Here is a 23036-nt window from a genome sequence, read left to right as displayed (position 1 = left end):
TTATATGGAATAAAATTAATCATTTATCAAAGTTGTAGTAATGGCAGATCATACCTTGTTTTATTATTCCATAAACAGATCTGAATATATTTGATATATCATAGAAACTATACCAAAGACATATTTGAAATTGAAGAAGATAATGGAAATGAAGGCCTGTGCGTGTTGAGGAAGAGGGAGCTCGTGTAAATACTGTAAGTGTCTTCCCTGTTGTACTAAATTTTAATGACATCTTTGAGTAATTGAACTCTAAGTGGAAAAGAAATCAGATGATACGACATGGTATTTAATATTTTCTTCCAAACAATTAATTATATAAACCACTCGAAAAGAGTTTAAGTATAAACAAATCATATAAAATATTTCTATAGCAATGATCATCAAATTGGGGTCTGAGTACCCTTGGCGGGGAGGGTCAGGAAGACTTCTCACATGGTAAATGGGCACAGATAATTGTAAGGATAACAATTGTTAGATTTTGAACCTCATTATGTATCCTTTTGTATGGGTGAGGCTATCATGTAGGGCCTCTTTTCTTGTGTTCCTTTCATAATTACCCTCTGACTTTTACAGCAATAATTTTCATTTGATGACCTTTATTTATTCATCATTCTGTCAAATAATGCACTGTTTCTAAGGATGAAAGCAGCAAAGTATTAGTCATAAAACTCCCGACAAAGCCCTATGTGTTATCTATGCAAGCATCTATATATCATCTATCCAGCTATTATCTAACTATATGTATCTTAGAATTAGAATTCAGAACTGAAATTATCCTCATGGGATGCATATTGACATATATTTACTTGAATTGGAAATTAATTCAGGCTTTTTCATTTTGTGTTTGTTTTCTGAGACAGGTTCTTCTTCTGTCACCCAGGTTGGAATGCAGTGGAGCAATCATGGCTCACTAAAATGTTGACCTCCAGGACTCAAGCAATCTTCCTGCCTCAGATTCCCAAGAAGTTGGGACCACAGTGCACAGTCACACTTTTTCTGACAGGAAGAATGCTACTATGGTTTTCTATGACAGCAGGTCTAGCTTTGAGTATTGGTTATATGTCAGACATTTTCTTTTTATAATGATTGAATGATCCAAAACATCAGTCCCAAGGCTACATAGCATATGATACTAAAGAATAATTTTATCAAAAATTACATTAGTGATATTTTAATTTTCTCAAACCTTTCTGAAAGCATTTGAATAAAAATAGTGCTTCTACATAAAAGAGAAACAGGCATGAATAATAGTTATTTCATATATCTGAGTAAAGCTTCATTTGGAATAGTTAACAGAAGTTGAGAAAATAATAGATTATAAGGAAATACATTTCAAGCCAGGTGATTTCCAATCATTGTAGTCACTGAAAATGAATTAGAAGTTAATGATACTCCAGCTAATATTTTTCATAAAGAAATATTATTTAATTGGTGTTCTTAACCAGCATTTAGTAGTAATCAACCTATATGGTCTTACCCCAATGTATATTTTGGAGTGGATGAGGACTTTGAAAAAACATATTAAGGGAAAATCTGATAAATGATTTAATTCAATTACTATAGTCATCGTAGATTATTCAACTGTAATAAATATAAAACAATGTTTTATTAATAGATTTCACTTGGAGAGCAGTTTTAGCTTCACAGAAAAATGGAGAGGAAGACACAGAGATTTCTCACATTTCTCTTACCCCCATGCTTTACACAAGCATAGCCTCCCCATTATCAACACCCCTATGTTTATATTATCACTTTATCATTTTCCCTCTGTTCGGTACTAATATGACTTAAGGAATAGTCAAATTCACTGTCCCTATAGTATTTCCCCAATTCCCCTTCTCCCATTATACAAATGACTACATTATTACACCAGCAAGGTGTTTGCCTCCAATAGACATTTCTCTAAGTTACTACCAGTGAAATATTTAGCAATTGGGTCACCATTTTTGCACAAAACTATTTGTGTCCCACAGCTTACTCACAATTGGATTATTCTTGCCAGCCAGGATGCAAGTGAACCAGTTCTAAAATCTATCTTTTTTACTTATTTTCTTGAACCACTCTCAATACCAACTTTGTTCATGGCATCTTAGAAGAAGATCTCAAGATATGATTAGATATAAATGAGAATTACTGTGGTAAATTCCTGTGAAGGTTAAGGAGAGAGGACTCATGACTGATGAAAAAAGTCTTTAAAACATAATGCAGACATGTCACTTATGAAAGACGAGAAGTGAAAAAGGAGGATGAGCTCAGAAGAGTTTGTGTTGTAGAACTGCTTTGACAAAATTGATTGGGAGAGCTTAGGAATGGTCTGTCATTAAAGGAGTGCCATATTGGGCTGAAATGTTCCATCTGTAGTACTCCTTGAAATACTCAGTGATTGTCTTGCAGCAGCCTTGAGGAAATGAAGCCTCAGAATGAGCCCCATGGAGTATCTGAAGGTGTGCCGGTAGGGGGTTGTGAGTCTTCCTGAAATTGTGGGCCTTCTTGAAGGAAGATCTATGTGATACACACCCATGGACAGACAATGGAATTTTAAAAATTCCCACACAACCCAATGAATTAAGTATATATTATGTTCTTTTTATAAGCTATAAACAGGGAATTAGTTCAAAAAGACAAAGCAAGAAGGAAGTGTGGCATTAAAAATTGGCTGGAAAATTTGACAGGAGAGAAGAAAATAAAAAGGAGAGAAACAAAAAGATAAACTTATAGAATTTTAAACAGGAAGAAATAATAGGCATAGTCTAAAATATTTGATATTTGAAAAAGAAACCTGAAAAATGGAAAAATTAAGATTGCACTGCTGGTATTTACCTATTTATTTATTATACTATTCATATACAAAAGGAAATGATATGAAATACAGACATTATTTTACAGAGTTTGAAATAGATGATATAAAACACTCTAGGTTTGTAGTTCTAAGTAGTCATTTAAAATCCTTGTTTGTATGTCTTTTTTTATGCTCTATGTATCAAGAATTATGTCAGAAAAACAAACACTTGGATAGTTCTTAATAGGAGAAGAATACAACTAGCTTTGAAGATTAATGACATGTAAAGAACATATTGAATAGAAATTAAAAAAAAGGTTGAGGCTCCTTTATATAAAGCTTTTTGGAAACAAGTTTCCTATCTGTATAACAGTATTAAGTCTAAATAAATTTTTCCACAATAAACTAGAATATGGCACAACCATTGGCTGTCCATGATCCTCTTTCATAAATGACAGCGTATCTTCCATTGACCTATCCTCCCATGAATAAAAATTGTAAACACTGGAAAAAACTAACAAACAATCCTTTGAATACACTGGGGAGCAATGAAGGACAGACAGAAACTGGAGTGGGCTCCTTATTACAAACTCCTGGCATATGTTATATCCTCAATTGTAATTTTAGAGGATTTCCTATTTTATCTGAATTGGTAGCAGTAATAATGGCAGTGAGATCTCTGATAATTATGACCAGATAGATGGTAATTATGATAAAATCTCTATGACGGATATTATCTCTGAGAGAGAGTTTGTTGAAGCCCAGTCTATGAATATCATCTTAGTTCACCGTAGCTGAGAGGGCAAAACCTGTGGCACTCACTATAAATTGCTGAAGCTTGAACTGCTTTTTAATGAGATCTTTTCCCATCACCCATCACAGATAATGACATTTTCCTCTCAGTTCAGCAGAGTGATGAGATGGAATTCCAACAGCAATAGTAACTGCAGTGGTGACATAAAGAGTTAAAGACAGGAAATGCTATTGCAAGGTAGCATCTTGGAGGGCTGGACAGGCCTGAACTATGTAATCCTGATGGAGGACCAGCAAACAAGATCCATAAACTGGCCAGCTCTGTGGACAATGGAATTGCATCCTGGCTTCTTAAAATATTTAGGGAAAATTTATTGTAATGTATTAGACTTCCCAAAATTCTGCAGTGGAACATTCAGAACATTACAAGTTGGAGACAAAGTTTAACATGGCCTGCTTACTCACAAGCTTGGAAGGCCTACAATATAAGGCTCAATTACAGTCTATTAATTGCTGCAGATCTTAAAATTTCTGATTAATTTTGTGTAAACTCTAAGTAGAATTCCCAAATGTCAAAATCATGAACATTAACATTCACATACAGCCTCTAAATTGAGTTGTATTGGTCAACAATAGAAGAAAAATATTTTAAAACAATGTTATTATGTTTCATGCTGGATAGTTCTTAAGAATGTTGCGGAAGTATTTTTGAAAATCTACATTGCAAATTTAATCTGGAGATAAGAGATTAGCTAATGATATCATTGGAGTGAAACTTGAAAGTCTCATTTTTGAATGTCAGAACAAGGATGGCATAAGGAAAGCCTAAAGGCAGGACCTGGAGAACACTGGTAGGTATAGCAAGGTTACTAGGTTGGTGGTCATGGTCAGGAATATATTCAAATGCCAGTTGATAAAGAAGTATTAAATCCCATTTTGGGAGGCCTAGGAAGGTGGATAACTTGAGGCCAAAAGTTTAAGACGTGGCAAAACCCCGTGTTTACTAAAAATACAAAAATTAGCTGGGCATGGTGGCACATGCCTGTAATCCCAGCTACTTGGGAGGCTGAGGCACAAGATCAAAACTCTATCATTTCTAAAATTATATGCCTCTTGTTTTCTTCCTTCTCAATGCAATCTTCTATTATTTAATAGAATAGATCTAGTTTCCACATCTGATAATTATTTTAAGAACTATTAATTATATTTCTAGTAACTAGTATATTTAAAATTTAAAATATTAATGTAGAAAAAATAGAAATGATGAATAGAAATTGAATACAACTATGGGAAAATAAGAATGACTTAAAAATTATCAAAAGTATCATTGCAATTAACGTATTTTTTTTTAAACATAAAAATGAACTGATCATATGAGCAGGATATTATCTTAAAACACTGTTCCACATTCATTTTTGGTAGATGATGGAAAAATCTGAAGATTATGTTTTCATGAGAATAATGTTTCAGTTCGTTTGAAAGTACTTTCCTTTTTTTTAAATGGAGAAACCAGATTGTTATGAAAGAAGAAAGAAGACTAGCACACTCATTCAAAGATATGGTACATTTCCAGCCACAGTTGTTCACTGATATTTTATTGTTTTGTTGAGGCATTTGTCCGCTCTTCTACCCCATTCCCATTCTCAGAATGCCATTCCATTCCTCAGTCAGCAAGAGCACTGCAATATACTTAAATTTAAACCCAAATGGTTTTTATTGTTTGTTTGTGTGTCAAAAGCAAACATGTTTTCCTAAGTTATCTAGCAATTCATTTGTTTTTCTTTAAATTTCTAGATACTATCAAACTTTGAATGCATACAAATCTATGCTTATACTATAGAATTAAGAAAAATAATCCATCTAGTGTCATGTAATGGCTGAAGTTTTAACCAAGAGTTGTAAAATTTTTAAAAATAAAACTCTGCCTGCCAGACAGTTTCACATTTGGGAACTCGGCTTTGCTTCACATACCCTGGCATGTAAAATAGTTTCCACATTCTCAGAAACCTAATGGTAATTCCACATTGCTGTTTCCCTCTGGGGGTTCACAGCATTTGTATCAGATTGCAACCTCTCTAGAAGCTCATGTTCATTTAAAAATCTTTCCCCACCTTGAGCTTTGTTTGAATTTCTCATTCCATATTATTTTTCATGAGTTCAGTAGTTTTCAGGGAAAATAATTTCTTATACTAGTACTTAATTTTAACAATCAATAATATGAATTCTGCAGGTGAAGTTGGTGGCTGAGGATTACGAAGACTCTCAAAATGAAGGAACTAATGTAGAATATTAGATCTTAGTTGAGAAACTCTCCATCCCACAACATCATAATCTAATATTAGTCTTGTTTTTATAAGAATATTTCTATGTATGAAAATACATAAATGAGAGGAAAAGAATTCTGACACTCAAATTATTTATAGATTAAAGACTGAATTATTTTTCTTATATGTGAAGTAAGGATATTGCATTAGGCTGTTCTTGTGTTGCTATAAAGAAATATCTGAGACCAGGTAATTTATAAGAAAAGTGGTTTAATTGGTTCACAGTTCTGCAGGCTGTACAGGAAGCACGGTGCCAACATCTGCTTTTGGGGAGGCCTCAGGGAGATTTTACTCATGGCAGAAGGAAAAGCAGGAGCAGATACCTCACACAGCAAAAATACGAGTGAGAGAGAGAGTGTGGGGAGGAGATGCCACACACTTTTAAATGACCAGATCTCATGTGAATTCAGAGTGGGAGCTCGCTTATCACAAAGGGGATGGCTCAAGTCATTTATGAGGGATTCATCCCATAATCTAAACACCTCTCACCAGGTCCTACCTCTAACAATGGGGATTTCATTTTAACATGAGATTGGGATGGGGACAAAAATCCAGACTATGCAATTCCACTCCTGGTCCCTCCAGATCTCATGTTCTTGCCACATTGGAAAATACAATCATGCCTTCCCAATAATACTCCAAAATCTTTACTTATTCCAACATAAATTCAAAAGTCTAAAGTTCAAAGTCTCATCAGAGACAAGGGAATTCCCTCACACCTATGAGCCTGTAAAATAAAATAAAATAAAATAAAATAAAATAAAATAAAATAAAATAAAATAAAATAATAAAACAAAACAAAACAAAACAAAAACAAGTTAGTTACTTCTAATATACAATGGGGATATATGCATTGGGTAAACATTCCCATTCCAAAAGGGAGTTATTATCCAGAAGAAAGGAACTACAGACCCCATGCAAGTTTGAAACCCAGTAGGGAAGTCATTAAATCTTAAAGTTCCAAAGCAATCTCTTTTAAATACATGTTCCACATCCAGGACACACTGGTATGAGGGGTAAAGTCCTAGTGCCTTGGGCAGCTCTGCCCCTGTGTCTTTGCAGGGTAAAGCTCCCATGTCTGCTCTGAGATTTTTGAATGCCTGCAGCTTTTCCAGGCACAGGGTGCAAGCTGCTAATGGATCTACCATTCTTGGGTCTGTAGGGATGGTGGCCTGCTTCCCACAGCTCCACTAAGCAGTTCCCCACTGGGAATTCTGTGTGGGGCCACCAATCCCATACTTTCCCTCCAAACCTAGAAGAGGTTCTCTATGAGGGCCACCCCGGGGACGGGCTTCTGCCTGCGTACCCAGACTTTCTCATAGATTCTCTGAAATCTAGACGGAGGTTGCCAAGTCTTCACTCTTGCATTCTATTTGCCTGTAGGCTTAACACAATTTGGAAGCTGCCAAAGCTTATGGCTTGTGCTCTTTGGAGTGGCAGCCTGTGTTGCACGTGGGGCCCTTTGAGCCATGGCTGCAGCTGGAATGGTGGGGTTTCAGGGAGCAGTGCCTCAAGACAGCACAGAGCAGTGAAGCCGTGGGCCTGGCTTACAAAATCATTCTGTCCTCCTAGGCCTCAGAGCCTGTGATAGGAAGGATTGCCTCTTAGGTCTCTAAAATGCCTCTGAGGTTTTTTCTCTTGGATGTTAGCACTTGGTTCCTTTAGACATTTAAGTGGCTCATGGTTCTACAGGCTGTATAGGAAGCCTAGTGCTGGCATCTGCTTCTGGGGAGGCCTCAGGAAGATTTTACTCACAACAGAAGGCAAAGCAGGAGCAGACACTTCACATGACAAAAACAGGAGCAAGCAAGAGTTGGGTCTGTCTGGCTCAAGCTGGGTATCACCAAAAGCATGGCTCAAGCCATTCATGAAGGATCTGCCCCCATGATCCATATACCTCCCACTGGGCCTCACCTCCAACATTGGGGATTACATTTCAACATGAGATATGGATGGAGACAGATATCCAAACTATGTCAGATTTAAGATTTAAAAAGGATGGCCATATGCAATGGCTCACACCTGTAATCCCAGTGTTTCAGGGGGCTGAGGCAGGAGGATCACTTGAGCCCAGGAGTTTGAGACCAGCCTGGGCAACATAGCGAGATCTTGTCTCTGCCAAAAACGAAAACACTGCTCTAGCCTGGTGGTGAGTGTATGTGTTCCTGTCTACATGGAAGGCTAAGGTGGAAGATTGCTTGGGCCCAGGAGTTCAAGGTTACTGTGACCTGTGATCATTCCATTGCATTCCAATCTGGGTGACAGAGTGGGACCCTGTCTCTGAAAATCATAATAACAATAATTGTTATCATTTAAATTTGGCTGAAATATGTGAGGATGAGTAATTTGGCCTAAATTATCTGCCTATATTGCTAAGTCATTGGAAACCGCAGTGCAAAACTTCTGATTTTCTGTACAATCTAATCATAGCCAGTAATTGTATCTAATGAAATTTTATGTATAGCAACCACAACTAGGTTAAGTGGAAATATATTTTTAATACATGCTTTTTGATGATAATGGTTAAGTGGTAAAAAAGTAACTGAATTAAACTTATTTATATTTTAACAAATACAGCTTTGTCTAGGTAAAATCGATGAGCATAATTACAGTATTTCTCAATAAAGTCTATTTTAGATTTGAAAATATATTTTCACATACGATAAATACATTGAATCCTTTTATTTTCTTCTGGAAATTTACTATATGTAAAACAGAAGGGGGGAAGGGAATTAAAGGAAAATGTCCATTCTTTTAACGGCCTTTAAGTATCAAAGTAAACAGAAAATAACCTATTTCAACTACTGTTCCCATTGCTAAAATAGTCCTTTATAAATTTAAGAAAAAATATTAGTAGCAAAAATATGATGTAAACGATCATAGAAATTGGACAGTTTTTTTTTTCCCTAAGCTTAACTCTTACAGACAATTTATATGACAGTAGACTGCATTGGCTTATCTATGCAATCTTTTATTTATTTGTTTATATATACCTTGTCACTCTACTCCTCTATCAGGAAAGCTTGTTGCCAATGTGCATAATATTTTTATAGCCTATCTGAAAGTATCAAAATCAGCACTAATAAACCCAGTATACAATTTTTCAGTTTAGTTAAGTAGTATTGACTGAACCACTGCAATATGAATCAAAATAAGGTGCGTTTTCACTTATTTTTTTCAGGTACACTGCTGACAAGATTTGTGGGTAATGACTGAAAAGAAAATGTTATTTTCTTCTCATGTTTTGTTGTTGCTAATGTTGTTGGTGTTTTACATGTAGTTATGGGTTTCAATAGACTTCTCCCTGAACCACAAAGGTGAATTTTAAAATGGTATGTACATTAACATGAGACATGTATAATATAAACAGTTTAATTTCTCATATTAAGAGGTAAAATGTATCAAGGATGGCTAGCCAAAAATGCAGTCACAGAAATCAGTCCAAAGTTTTCAAATGGAGAGTGTCAGTTTAACCAGGGATACCTGGGGATTGAATTTAGAGTGTTCCCCTTTTCTATCTGCTACTTGGATACTTCCCTTGCTGAGAAACATTAGCTGATCAGAAAAATAAGCTGGTTTCTTCTTCTTCTTCTTCTTTTTTTTTTTTTTTCAGACAGGATTTCACTCCCATCACCCACGCTGGAGTGCAGTGGCACTATCTCAGCTCACTACAGCCTCTGCCTCCCAGACTCAAGGGATTCTCCCATCCCAGCCTCTAGAGTAGCTAGGAATACACGCACATACTACCGTTACTGGCTAATTTTTGTATTTTTAGTGAGATGGGGTTTTACCATGTTGGCCAGGCTGGTCTCAAACTCCTGACTTCAAGTGATCTTCCTGCTTTGGCCTCCCAAAGTGCTGGGATTATAGGCATGAGCCACTGCACTCAGCCCAAGATGGGTTATTTTCTATATGTAGTAAAATCTATCTGCTCAGTTTAAAGAAAGACTAAAGAGTATGTTTTTTGATGAATAATAAGTTCTTCTCTGAATAACTGAACATAATGAAAGCCAAATTCTTGTTTTCTCTGTAGGAAAAAAATAGAGAAAGAGACTTTCTTTGCCAAATGTAGTACTCATGACAGGCTGTTATACATACTAAAGCTTTCTGAAACCCCACTGTCTGTATTATGGTAAAAGTATAAACTTTTATGTCTCAGGTGTACACCATTAAAGCTATCAGAATAAGAAAACATGTATTAGAATAGCACATTCACATCTGATTGATGAAGCAAATGTTCCTTAGTACACAGATTGCTCCAACCACTCCATTTTATATAATTTCCTTGTGATTTAGAGATCAGTCTACTTTTGGCTTGCTGATTTTTATGAGATTTGATTTTATGATATTTGATACCTACATAGAAGTGGTCACTGCCATATTCCACAAGTGACTCAAAAGAGAACTCTTTATAAAGATTTATACATATTATAAACCACCCACCCTCATATTGAAAAATCTTTAAAAAATAATCTTCTTTCTATCACCCACCATGTACCCTATGATAGCACCTGCGGATTTTCTATAACGAGATTAGAGAATCAAATCTAAAAATGCAATATTCCCTGACAATTTTTAAATGATTATATTGATGGGAATCTATTCATGTAACGATTCATCTTTGGTCTTAATTCTACAGAATAAAGAGAAAAGCATATATAGAGAGGTCTCCATATTATATCCTTACTATAAAATAAAGAAGCAAATAATTGGTTGTCCAATTTTTAGTGAAGTCTTTCTACATTATTATTAATGATGGTCTCCCATATAGAATAGGGTTTATATATCAATTAATATATTATAAAAGAATGATATAATTCTTCCCCAGAATCAGACTAAAGACATAGAATGGCCTTTTTTTCTACAGATCAGAATGATGGATAGAATATTCCTGGAAGAACCATGATTGTCTTGAGCTCAACCTGACACCTACTGAACACTGTCAAATATGACTTGGTATGTTCCATATGAACGTATAATATGAACTATATGATTGTATACCCTGCATCAAATGCCTTTATATCTTTATCAACAAATTCTAGGGTTTTTTTTTTTTTTTTTTTTTTTGAGACAGAGTCTCGCTCTGTCACCCAGGCTGGAGTGCAGTGGCACGATCCTGGCTCAGGGCAAGCTCCGGCTCCCGGGTTCATGCCATTCTCCTGCCTCAGCCTCCCGAGTAGCTGGGACTAGAGGCACCTGCCACCGCACCAAGCTAATTTTTTGTATTTTTAGTAGAGACAGCGTTTCACCGTGGTCTCACTGTGGTCTCAATCTCCTGACCTCGTGATCCACCCACCTTGGCCTCCCAAAGTTCTGGGATTACAGGTGTGAGCCACCGCGCCCAGCCATTATAGGGTATTTTCTTATATTTTCATTTGTATGTTGAGTACACTTATCTAAGAGATACTACTATTTGACTTCTGAAACACCTCAGGATTTGAACATCATTTAAATTCTGAAAAAAGAAAACAAGAAAAATTCCCTTTCTTTCGGTCCTTCATTTAAAAGGACATTTACCATTTAAAAGAGCGAATTAGATTCCCATGATCACCCTTGTGGGTGACAGATGACGGGCCACGCTCCCTGTCGGGGATGGGGTGCGGATAGCTTGGGTTGCACAGGCTGGGGTCAGGGATGATAGGAGGAATTGGTTCTTGGCTACTCAGCCTGTTCCCAGGACCTGTCGCACCAATAGAGGTACAATATGGATGGTGGGCTCACGGCCTTTCTTTACCCTAGTGGATTCTATAGAACACACTGCCAGTCTCTTGTCGTCCATTTACCCGGCTTCTTTTGATATCCATTTGAAAGAACTGGAGAAGAGTGCTTTTGAGGCCAGGCTTTTGAGCTGATTCTCAGCCCTCAGTCAAAAGAATCAATTCTATAATTCCTTTCCTCCTCTCCACAGAAGAAGGATCATTTCCCTAGAGGAAACTCAGACGATATGAGAAGCTGCAGAAGAAAGACACAAGTCCTACGAAGCTGAGGTCTTGAAGCAGCTTGCAAAGGATGGAGAAATAAGTGGTTTAGAAAGCAATAGAAGAGAACAATAACTTCAGTAAAATGGCAAAAAGAACCTGACCCACAAAATGGAAGCTAATGAAGAGAACAGAGAGGCACAGATAGCTGTCAAATTGGAGTGTTTGCCGGAGAAGGAAGGATAAGCATATTGAACAAGTGCAGAAGAACAAAGAATCCAGAGGTCCTGCCGATGAGACTGAAGCTGACTAGTTTGTTCTGAGAACTGACTTTCATCCTGTATTTCCTAAATATCCAAAAACTACTGGCAAGTGTCATTTATTCTGTCCTTTCTGACAATACTCTAGAAGCTAATGTACAGCTGTATACATATACTCATACTGTAAGATGTTGGTTTAGGGGATAAAGGGGTGAAAGTGAAAGTGTGGTTCTTTCTAATGTAGATATTTTTCTCGTTGCATCTTTTTATTTCAGTACACTTGGTGCGCTGGGCTAATGGCAAGTACGGTATTTGCTCTGTGAAAACATATTGTGAAGAGTGTGTAGTGGCTTCTTTCGAACTTTTAAATGCTGAATATATGTTCACTTTTCAATCCCAATTGTGTCCCAATCTTACCAGATGCTTAAATAGTTAAGTATCTTACAAGATATTTAAATGGTTACTAAAACTGCACAGTACTATTGGTGGCAGTGACTTCAAAAAAATAAAAAGAGAGGCCTGGTATGGTGGCTCACACCTGTAATCCCAGGACATTGGAAAGCTGAGGTGGGAGGATCACTTGAGGTCGAGTTCGAGACCAGCCTAGACAACATGATGAAATCTTGTCCCTTCTAAAAATACAAAACTTAGCCGGGTGTCCTGGCAGATGCCTGTAGTCCCAGCTACTCAGTAGGTTAAGTCAGGAAAATTGCTTGAACCTTGGAGATGGAGGTTACAATGAAACGAGATCATACCACTGTACTCCAGCCTAGGTGACACAGCAATACTTCATCTCAAAAATAAATAAATAAATAAATAAACAAAAAACAAAAAAGAAGCATTACATGAATGTTTTAAAACTAGACTTGTGATTTTCTTGGTCCTCTGAATTTTACAGACAAATTTAATCCTCATAATAGATGACAGAAGAATCTTCCTTGAGGCTTTGACCAGCCCATAGATCCATAAGTTGAACCCATGCCCAGAGAATTTCCCATCTTCTTTTAAGCACCCTAAACATATAAATTAATGAAAAAGTAGGGATTGTTAGTTTGAGAGAAGCCCTAATAAGAGAGATGGAGACCAAAATACACAACAGAAAAATGTAAAAAAGGAAATTGGAGAAAAGCGACACCTTAGTAATTAAAAATTCAAGTAATTTATTATTAATGTACTAATAATTATATGTATATGCTCAGAAATTTTTAGAAAATATGTATTTGAAATATTAGAAGATAAAATCTAGAAAGTATCTTGAAATGTTAGAAAACAGAAGAATTGATGAGAAATAGTGAGACAGGTAAAGAAAATTAAGAGGATCAATATGACATCATCTAAAAATATTTCCAAAAATAAAAAAATAGAGAAAAGGAGAGGTATAAAATATCAAAGAAATCATTCAAGGGATTTTCCCAGCACAGTAGAGCATGTTTCCCAGGTGAAAAGAAACTATTTGGTTTCTGGCACCCTTGTACTAAAGCACATCACATTGAAATTCTAGAAAACTGAAGTTTGGCAAAGAGAGGATCCTAAAGGTTTTGAGAGAGGGAGAAGATATAGATATAGGTTACATGAAAAGGATCAGCACTCATAATTGCATCAGAGATTTCAATAGTGGTACAGGCAACCAGTTGAAAAAACAAAAACAAAAACAAAGCACTTTCAAAGTCCTGGGTGGGACTTATTGCCAAAATAAAACCGTATATTTTATCACCCATCAGTCAAATATGAAGGTAGAAAAACATTTTCTTCACACATGCATAATCTCAAAAATTATCTCCACTCCTCTTTTTTCAGTAAGTTGCTAGCTGATGTACTCCACCAGTGATGTATAAGTTTTGCATCAACTGAACTGGATCAGGGATGCCCAGATATATGGTTGAACATTATTTCTGAGAAAGTCTGCAAGGATGTTTTCAGATGAAATTAACATTTGGATCATTAGACTCAGTAACGCAGATAGCCTTTTTCAATGTGAGTAGGCATCATTCAATCCATTGAGGCATGAATAGAATAAAACATGGAAGAAAGGAGGATTTACCCCTTTGTCTGTACCACTCTTTAGTTGGCAAGTAATTATTCTCTTGCCCTGGGACCAGGATATACATCATTTTGTTTCCTTGATTCTCAAGCCTTTAGACCCAGACTGACTTACATGACTGGCCTTTCTGGGTCATCAGCGTCTATGTGGTGGATCATGGGACTTCTCAGCTTCCATAACCATATGAATCAGTTCTTTAGAATAAATCTCTTTATCATACAAAAAAATTAGCTGGGCGTGGTGGCGGGCACCTGTAGTCCCAGCTACTCCGGAGGCTGAGGCAGGAGAACGGCGTGAACCTGGGAGGCAGAGCTTGCAGTGAGCCGAGATCACGCCACTGCACTCCAGCCTGGATGACAGAGCGAGATTCCGTCTCAAAAAAAAAAAAGGAATAATTCTCTTTATCTGTATCCTACAGATTGTTTCTCTGCAGAATCCTGAGTAACATACCAGTAAAATGAAGTAAACCAAGAAAAAAGGAAAAGAATCCTATGTGACCCAGAAGGAAGATTCAATGTGCAAAGAGAAGCGAATCTCCAGAAGGAAGGGGAAAGGTCCTCCCGGTAGGACAGCTGAATCACAAGCCTCAAGAGCACTGAGCCCAGGCTGGTGACTTTTCGTGCTCACGAGGAAATATATCTCTGAGATATTAAGTCAGTAAATCATTTGATGTGCTTGAATGTGCTGAGGAGATTGATACTAACAGCAGGAATTTTGGAGTAAATTAATGGTATGTTCCCAGACAGTTAAGTAAATAAGAGAAGAAAATTGGTTTGAAAACAAAAGTTCTGGCCAGGTGTGGTGGCTCAGGCCTGTAATCCAAGCACTTTGGGAGGCCAAGGCTGAGGTCAGGAGTTTGAGACTAGCCTGACCAACACAATTAAATCCTGCCTCTACTAAAAATACAGAATTAGCTGGATGTGGTGATGCACACTTGTAATCCCAACTACTTGGGAGGCTGAGGCAGGAGAATCGCTTGAACCCAGGAAGCGGAGGTTGCAGTAAGCCAGGATCGTGCCATTGCACTCCAGCCTGAGCAACAAGAGTGAAAAAAAAGAAAGAAAGAAAGAAAGAAAACCAAACTTCTGCCAGAAGTTAAATTCTATGTAGACTCAAACCAAGACTAAACTGTGACTAGCCTTCACCCCTGTACATAGTCATAATGAAAACCTGAATACTAATAAAACAATAAAATTATATTTTGAGAATGAGGTAACAAGTGTGAAATATGGTAAAATATGGTTTAAAACATGGGAAACAAAAGAGAACTTAGTCTTCAATTTTCATGGTAGGAAGATAATAGATACTGTCTTTAAAAAATCAAGAAGCAGCAACGTAAGCACATATTTTATAGATGTGAAGAAAAATGCCTAACAAAAGAGCTAAGAGAATGGGACAAGGGCATGCGACTGCTATTTCTCTTACTAGGCTTTATACATCCTTTTGATTGTTGAAACTGTGTGAAAGTAAAATTAAAGAAAATGAATGGCTATGCTTCAACGCTTCAATATTGGTATTGCTAAACAATATTATGTTATCGATAAGGTGTTGCCCTTACAGAAACATTCTGATTTTTTAAAGAATAGTTGAACTTCACAGGAAGTTTTCTGCCAGCTGTTTTTTTATTTTATTTTATTTTATTTTATTTTATTTTATTTTAAGAGGGCGTCTTGCTCTGTCTCCCAGACTGGAGTGCAGTGGCACAATCTTGGCTCACTGCAACCTCCGCCTCCCGAGTTCAAGCGATTCTTCTGCCTCAGCCTCCTGAATAGCTGGGACTACAGGTGTGCGTGACCATGCCTGGCTAATTTTTGAATGTTCAGTAGAGACAAGGTTTCACTATGTTGGCCAAGCTGGTCTCAAACTCCTGAACTCAGGTGATCCACCCGCCTTGGCCTCCCAAAGGGCTGGGATTACAGATGTGAGCCACCGCACCTGGTCTCCTAGACACTTTTTTGGGAAGCTGTTGGAAGTGGTATTTAGTTCTTGATTTGGTTTTCAGCTTGGTCATTAGTAGTGTATAGAAATGCAACTGATTTTTGTTCATTGATTTTGTATCCTGGAAGAACTAGTACCAATAATACTGAAGCTGTTCAAAAACAAACAAACAAACAAACAAAAAAACCAAGGAAAAGGGAATCCTCACTTATTAATTCTAAAAAGAAAATTTCATTTATTGCAATGGAAGAACAAACAAAACAGAGCAGCTAACTGAAGTCTGCAGAGCTTTGCAGACCTTTAAATGCTCAGCCCTTAAAGAAGATCTGTTATGTGAGATGAGGGTATTAGAAGGAATTTGGGACCCTGAAATATGAGATGAAAATATGTCTATTTTATCTCAAGGATGCCGTCCCTGCATGACTCTCCTGAGCCCTCATAGCTTACATCTGTGCTAAAGATGTTGAAAAAGATGTTTCCTCTTGGAAAGGCAGATAGAGGAGCTCCTCTTCTGATAATTGGCCAGTAACTAAGTGATAGAGGTGGGAGAAGATTTTATACCCAAAGAGCTCCCATGTACACGAGTCAGCAAACTACCCCCAAGATTGAAATTTTATCAATAGAATCTAATAGAAGTAGGATAAGAAATAACTCATTCACTTTGGGGCACTTTCTTGGAACACAGAATATAAACTCTGGCAAGACACTGGGAGGTGGAATATCCTCACTGTTAAGGCTGTCAGAAGCCTAAAAAAAGCAACAGCCAGCGCTGAGTGATATGAAAATGATTGAGTTTCCCTGGCTTAGTGGAGCCACGAATAAAGTGGCTGTGCAAGGTGGACATTTTGTAATGGATAGATTATATGAAGATCAGCTGGGCATTAGGGCCCAGAGGATATATGAGAAATGAGCTGTTAAAAGGAGCACTAACGCCACTGTGAATTTTATCTCTTCTCCAGACAGAGACTAAGAGTTGGAGGGGTAACTGCTAATAGAACCGAGTTCCTTACTGTCCCTTGAGATGATTGGGCTCTGAAATAATAGAAGCCAGATGGCATCACTTAACTAGAAAATAGGGCATGAAACTACATTTACCTAAAGCAATGCTTGAGGGGTGAACAAAAGCACTGCCTCACAAGGAACTGTGGAAATGAATCACAGAATATGGTGTTCTGAAGAACAAAATAGAATGACAGCCAAAGAGTGTGTTATTTAACATCTACAGTAAGTAAAAGACAACCATGGGAGGAATTAGATACTAAAAGTGTCCTCTGAAAATTCTGTGATTTTTTTTTCTCAAGTCCCAGTCCTAAGCTAAGTTTTAAACTTGAAATCTATTTGACCGAACTGGTCACTAGGCTCCTAATATGAATAAACCTGTGACCTTGCAAGGAATATATATGGTAATGGTTTCTCCAAACCATTACCCAGAGCAACCTATGGCCATTTACACAGGCATTTTGAGGAATTATTGAACACCAGGATTGAGTTGGCACTTGTAACTAAAGAGTCAAAGTGTCACCACCATCCCACTTTTAGAAAGGAGGTCTATGGGAGCCAGGTAGTAAATGAAGTCCTGGTTGAAGTTCAGCTCCCACTTGGTTGCCTGGGTCCATTACTCTCTTAGTGGTCATTTCCTCAGTCCCTGAGTGTGATATTGGAATGGACATAATTGGCAGTTGGGATAAATTTCACACTGAGTACTTGGTCTTTGGGACAGGCCTTTGTGGAAAGCCAAGTAGAAAACTTACAAAATGACTTCAAAGTAGAACAGCAAAAGTAGTATTACATACTGGGGAGGCAGGGACATGGCAGATATTCTACCTGTAAAAACCTAAAAGAAGGAAGGATGTGGTTTCTTATTTTGTAATTAATTTAATTCACTAGTTTGATTCCTAAAAAAAGGTGAAAGGATTGTAGAAAAATGCTTAAGACCACTGCAAACTCAACCAGTGATAGCTCCAACCACATTGCTATAAGAGATGTGAAATTGTTGCTGGAATAGATTAACAAGGCCTTCGGTATGTGGAATGCAGATATTTTGATTAGGCAAGAGGATGATGAACAGTTTCCATTTACCTTAGATGGATTACAATATTCGTTGACAGTTCTGCATTAGTACCATACTAATTTTCCTACCCTCTTCCTTAATATATTATGAAGATATTTTTACTACCTGAATATTCCACAGGATATCACACTGATCCATTAAAACAATGACATTACCCTAATTGGACAGTACGAGCAAGAGGTAGCTAAATCTACACTATTAGAGCTTTGGTGTCTCACGCATATGCTCCAGAGGATGAAAAAGAAACACTCTGAAGATTCAATGACCTGACACTTCAGTCAACTTTTTAAGGTTCATGACCTGTCAGTTCCCACCCATAATAAATAAAGTACAGCTCTTGGTAGACCTCATTGAGTTCTTGAGGCAACATATCCCAGATTTAGCAATACTGCTCCAGGCCAATATACTGGGTGACAAAGAAGGCTGCAGATTCGTTGAGCTCTCTGAAGAGGGTCTAGGCTGAGGGGCAAACTGTTCTGCCACAGTGATTCATCAGGCCCTATGGTGTCAGTGATTGCAAACTATATGGTATGATATATTTGTGTTGCCTCTGTGAGAAAATTACAACAAAGTCCCCTGGAATTCTGGAAAAAAAGCCAACCCATCCTCAGAAGAGATTTGTGTATCATTTTAGAGGTAGCTCTTGGTATGTTCCAGGGCTTCCATAGACATGAAACATTGGACGATAGGCCACCAAGTGAGTAGGCATCAAAGAACTGTCCCTATGATCTGAGTTATGTCAGCTGTTCCAAGTCATAAAGTTGAATGGGATGAAAAAGCAGTTCATCCAAAAATGGAAATTGTACATCTGAGATTCAGCAGAGAACAGTAAGCATGAATAAGCTGAGGAGCAGGCAGCCCAGACTCCCAGGTTACCCACTACAGTAGCACCGGAACCTCTTCCACGGTTGTCACCTATGGGGGATGATAATAGTAGCTAGCAGAGAAGGAAAATGCCCAACTTCTACTTTATGATTAGGACATACTGACATGAAAGAAGCAGCTAAGAATGTACTGAAGCTACATTACAGTCACATTCAGGGGTGGTTTTAAAAGGTAGTGAGAAAAATAATTTCTTATTGAGTAGAATTGTGAGGAGTATGCCTAACTATTAGTTAGTTCTCATGCCACTAGTAAAGACTTATGTGAGACTGGGTAATTAAAAAAAAAAAAGAAAGAAAAAAAAAAACAGAGGTTTAATGGACTCACAGTTCCACATGGCTGGGAAGGCCTTACCATCATGGTGGAAGACAAAATAGGAGAAAGTCATGTCTTATGTCTTATGTGGCAGGGTGGCAGGCAAGAGAGTGTGCGCAGGGGAGCCCCCCTTTATAAAACCATCATATACTATTCACTATTATTTATCAGATATTTATTCACTACCATGAGAAAGACCTGCCTTCATGAATCAATTACCTACCACTGGGTCCCTTCCACAACATGTGGGAATTATGGGAATTATAGAGAATTATCATTGAAGATGAGATTTGGGTGGGGACACAAATTATATCACTAACCATTCATTTTGTTTAAGTGGTCAAGTGGCTGAATGTGGGAATGTGTACAGACTTCTGGCAGTGACTAATGGCTTGACTATCTGGTTATGGGCCTGGAAAGAAAATTATCAGAGATCAGATATCTCAATATTATATTTTATAAAGATTCAGTATGCAAAATTACATAGCTTTCAACTTGCAAAGAAAGTGACACTTAGTAAGCTCATCACATTTCGTATTTTTTCTATGTCAAAAAAATTTCCATCCAGGCACTGTGGCTCATGCTTGTACTGCCAGTACTTTGGGAGGCTGAGACAGTCGGACCAGGAGGGCAGGAGTTCAAAGCCAGCCTGGCAAAGATGGTAAAACCCTGTCTCTACTAAAAATACAAAAATTTGGTGGGTGTGGTGGCTGATGCCTGTAATCCCAGCTACTCGTGAGGCTGAAGCAGGGAATTACTTGAACCTGGAGGCAGAGGTTGCAGTGAGCGGAGATCATGCCACTGCACTCCAGTCTGGGTGACAGAGCAAGACTCCATCTCAAAAAAAAAAAAAAAAAAAAAAAAATTTCCTTTGAACAATTTAAAAGTTTTCAATTTAACTTCAATCTTTAACTATATTTGATTTTTTAAGCTACATTTTGTAACTTTGTGCGTGTGTGTGATATATGTGTAGGAGGAATTAAAAAAAAAATTTTCTTCTTGTGTTAGAAAAAGAAAATAGTCAGAAACCACCATGCTTGAATAAGTGTGGAAAAGAAAAATGCCAGTGTGATACCATAGAATTTGCCACTAAATTATTTAATTATCACATTTCTTTATGGAGCTGAATATCTTCTTATAAGCATCCACCACAGAGTGAGATCTCAGTGATCCAAAAGATTAGGCGTGCCTCAATATGCTTAATATCATGATTTCTTTAAGCATCTATTGGTTTCACTGCTTTACTTTAATTTTCTTAGTAACTTGACTTTGTATTAGTCAGGAACATTATTATCAGACTTCCAAAGCTGACATATCTGTAATATTGTATGAAATTACTATGTTTTCTGTATAACAGAAAGAGGAAATCACATATTTTTCAAAGCATTTTTACCTGTATGGTGCATATTTCCATACAGACGGATTCATACTTTATTGTGACAGACTAAGAAAAGGAGATATTCTCTCAAATGATAGTTATTTTCTGTTAGATGCCTAGTATAAAGGATATAAAGTTATGTAAAGTGGGTCGGGCACTGTGGCTCATGCCTGCAATCCCAGCACTTTGGGAGGCCGAGGCAGGTGGATCACAAGGTCAGGAAATCGAGACCATCCTGGCTAACACGCTGAAACCCCATCTGTACTAAAAATACAAAAAAAAAAAAAAAAAAAAAACCAAAAAAAATTAGCTGGGCAAGGTGGCAGGTGCCTGTAGTCTCAGGTACTCCAGAGGCTGAGGCAGGAGAATGGCATGAACCCGGGAGGCGGAGGTTACAGTGAGCTGAGATTGTGCCACTGTATTCCAGCCTGGGTGATAGAGTGAGACTCCGCCTCAAAAAAAAGTTATCCAAAGTGAAATATTTGAGCTTTCTTGCACACCTTAGATGCAGAAATTCCTGTAAGTATTGATGTCTTATTAGTAATGCCCTTTGTCTAATGAAACTATTATATATGAAATTTCATAAAGTAGTTTTATGTCTATATAGGATTTTATTTTTATACTGGAGATACTTGATCTTGTTCTCCAACTTTAAGGAGAGAGACTGAACCATTGCAATAAACTAATTGGTTCTCTAATAGTTATTCTCCCTTCCAAACTTTCAAACCTACAACTTCTTAAACTTTTCAAAGTACATGTGTAGGGTGACATCTTAATAAAACCTATGAACGGGTAAAATGTTTAGTCTGAAACATATGGCAAGAACCCATATGAAATATCCTCAGCTTACATTTTCTTCAGCCTCATTTATTATTATGTGCTGAGTATTTTGTGCGATAGATAAATGTGAGTACTGAGTTCCCTGCTTTTCCAATGCCCCCAAAGCCCAGCCAGTGTCTTTGACCTCTATGTTTCTTCTTCAGTACCTACCACAGTACGTAGGACATAATGGGAGCATAAATGTCGGTGTTCAAACTAGAGATTTATCTTTTCAACTACAAAAAACAATGATCATTTCTACAAAAGTATAGGCAATCTATTGTAATATAGAAAACCTCTAAGGCAACTCACACTCTTTGCCAGAGAGTCAGCCTTTTGATTAAACAACACTTTGATAGGAAATAGAGAGCCCCAGTTCTTCAGAAGGGGAAGACATGTTATTTTGAATACACCTGTTACAGAACAATAATTAAGTGCAATTAAAATAGAATTAACCATCATATTTAGAAATCTTATGGACAGAATTGCCTTTTGTGGCCTTCCTGGAAAAATATCGAACACTACACAATCCAACTTAAATAGAAAAAATCACTTGAGTTCCAAATGGCTGAATTAAAAGAAAATTTTAGAATACAACCTTCATATAGGATGGAGATTGTCTATGTTTTCAATAACACCTACACTCAGAGGGATTATATTTTAATTGAGATAGTCCTGTGTAATATTTTTGCCATGGGCAAGATGACAGAGCCAGCTGAAAAGCCTATCTAAACACTAATTGAGAAGCAGAGAGAACTTGGGTTCTTTGTAGTATGATCACAACTCTTCATGAAATCTTATTAGTGAGATTTTTGAAAATGACTCATCTCATTTCCACTCTGGCAATGTCATATCATATAATTCTTTACAAAGATAAAGAATGATCCCAATGGATTGAATGTTTGGGTCCAGTAGATTAATGTTACAAACATATGTGTGTTTTGTGTGTATGTGTATATAGTGTATGTATATGTAGGTGTATAGTTATATAAACACATCATATGTACATATTTTTGCTCTCTCTTTCTCTTGCACATACACATACATATATATATATATATTGCTTTCAACTATTTTGTTAGCTGGTCAATACTCATTGGAGTACACCTTTGGTATTCAATAACACATGCAAAAGTACTTAAAGCATTTTTAAATATACATCTTATTTGGTAACATGTATTAAATAAGCAGTGGATTTGGAGAAAGATAAATCTTTGCATCACTAGTCTGGGGCAATTTCAACTCTGTGACATTCCCTCTCACCCAGCTGCCTATTAAATTTATTTCTTGCTATCAGCAGGATATGGTTAATGAGTGTTAACCAAAGAATACTTTAAAAAATAAGAAAGCTCAAGTAAGCCACAGAATTTGTAAAGACTCAGTATGAAACTTAGCACATGAATATGTTCATTATTCTTCTCAATCATCTCTTTTACTTTTTTGAGAGAATTTCCTGAGACTTTCAAAATGTGGCCTTTGACACTGTAGGAACCAAAGTGTCTTATTTAAGATATTTTCCAGCCTTTCATCAATAAAGTCTCAAAAGGCCTGCAAAATT

The 23036-nt window shown here is 37.1% G+C and overlaps 1 pseudogene; it reads left to right on the top strand.

Moving 5' to 3' along the window:
• The first annotated feature begins 11564 nt into the window (after positions 1-11564).
• LOC100424754 (stathmin pseudogene) lies at positions 11565-12087 on the top strand (annotated as a pseudogene).
• The last annotated feature ends 10949 nt before the right edge of the window (positions 12088-23036 follow it).

This window comes from Macaca mulatta, chromosome 5, assembly GCF_049350105.2.
Source record: "Macaca mulatta isolate MMU2019108-1 chromosome 5, T2T-MMU8v2.0, whole genome shotgun sequence".
Lineage (NCBI taxonomy): Eukaryota > Metazoa > Chordata > Mammalia > Primates > Cercopithecidae > Macaca > Macaca mulatta.
Note: the sequence above shows the minus strand (reverse complement) of the source record. Positions and strands in the feature narration are given on the sequence as shown.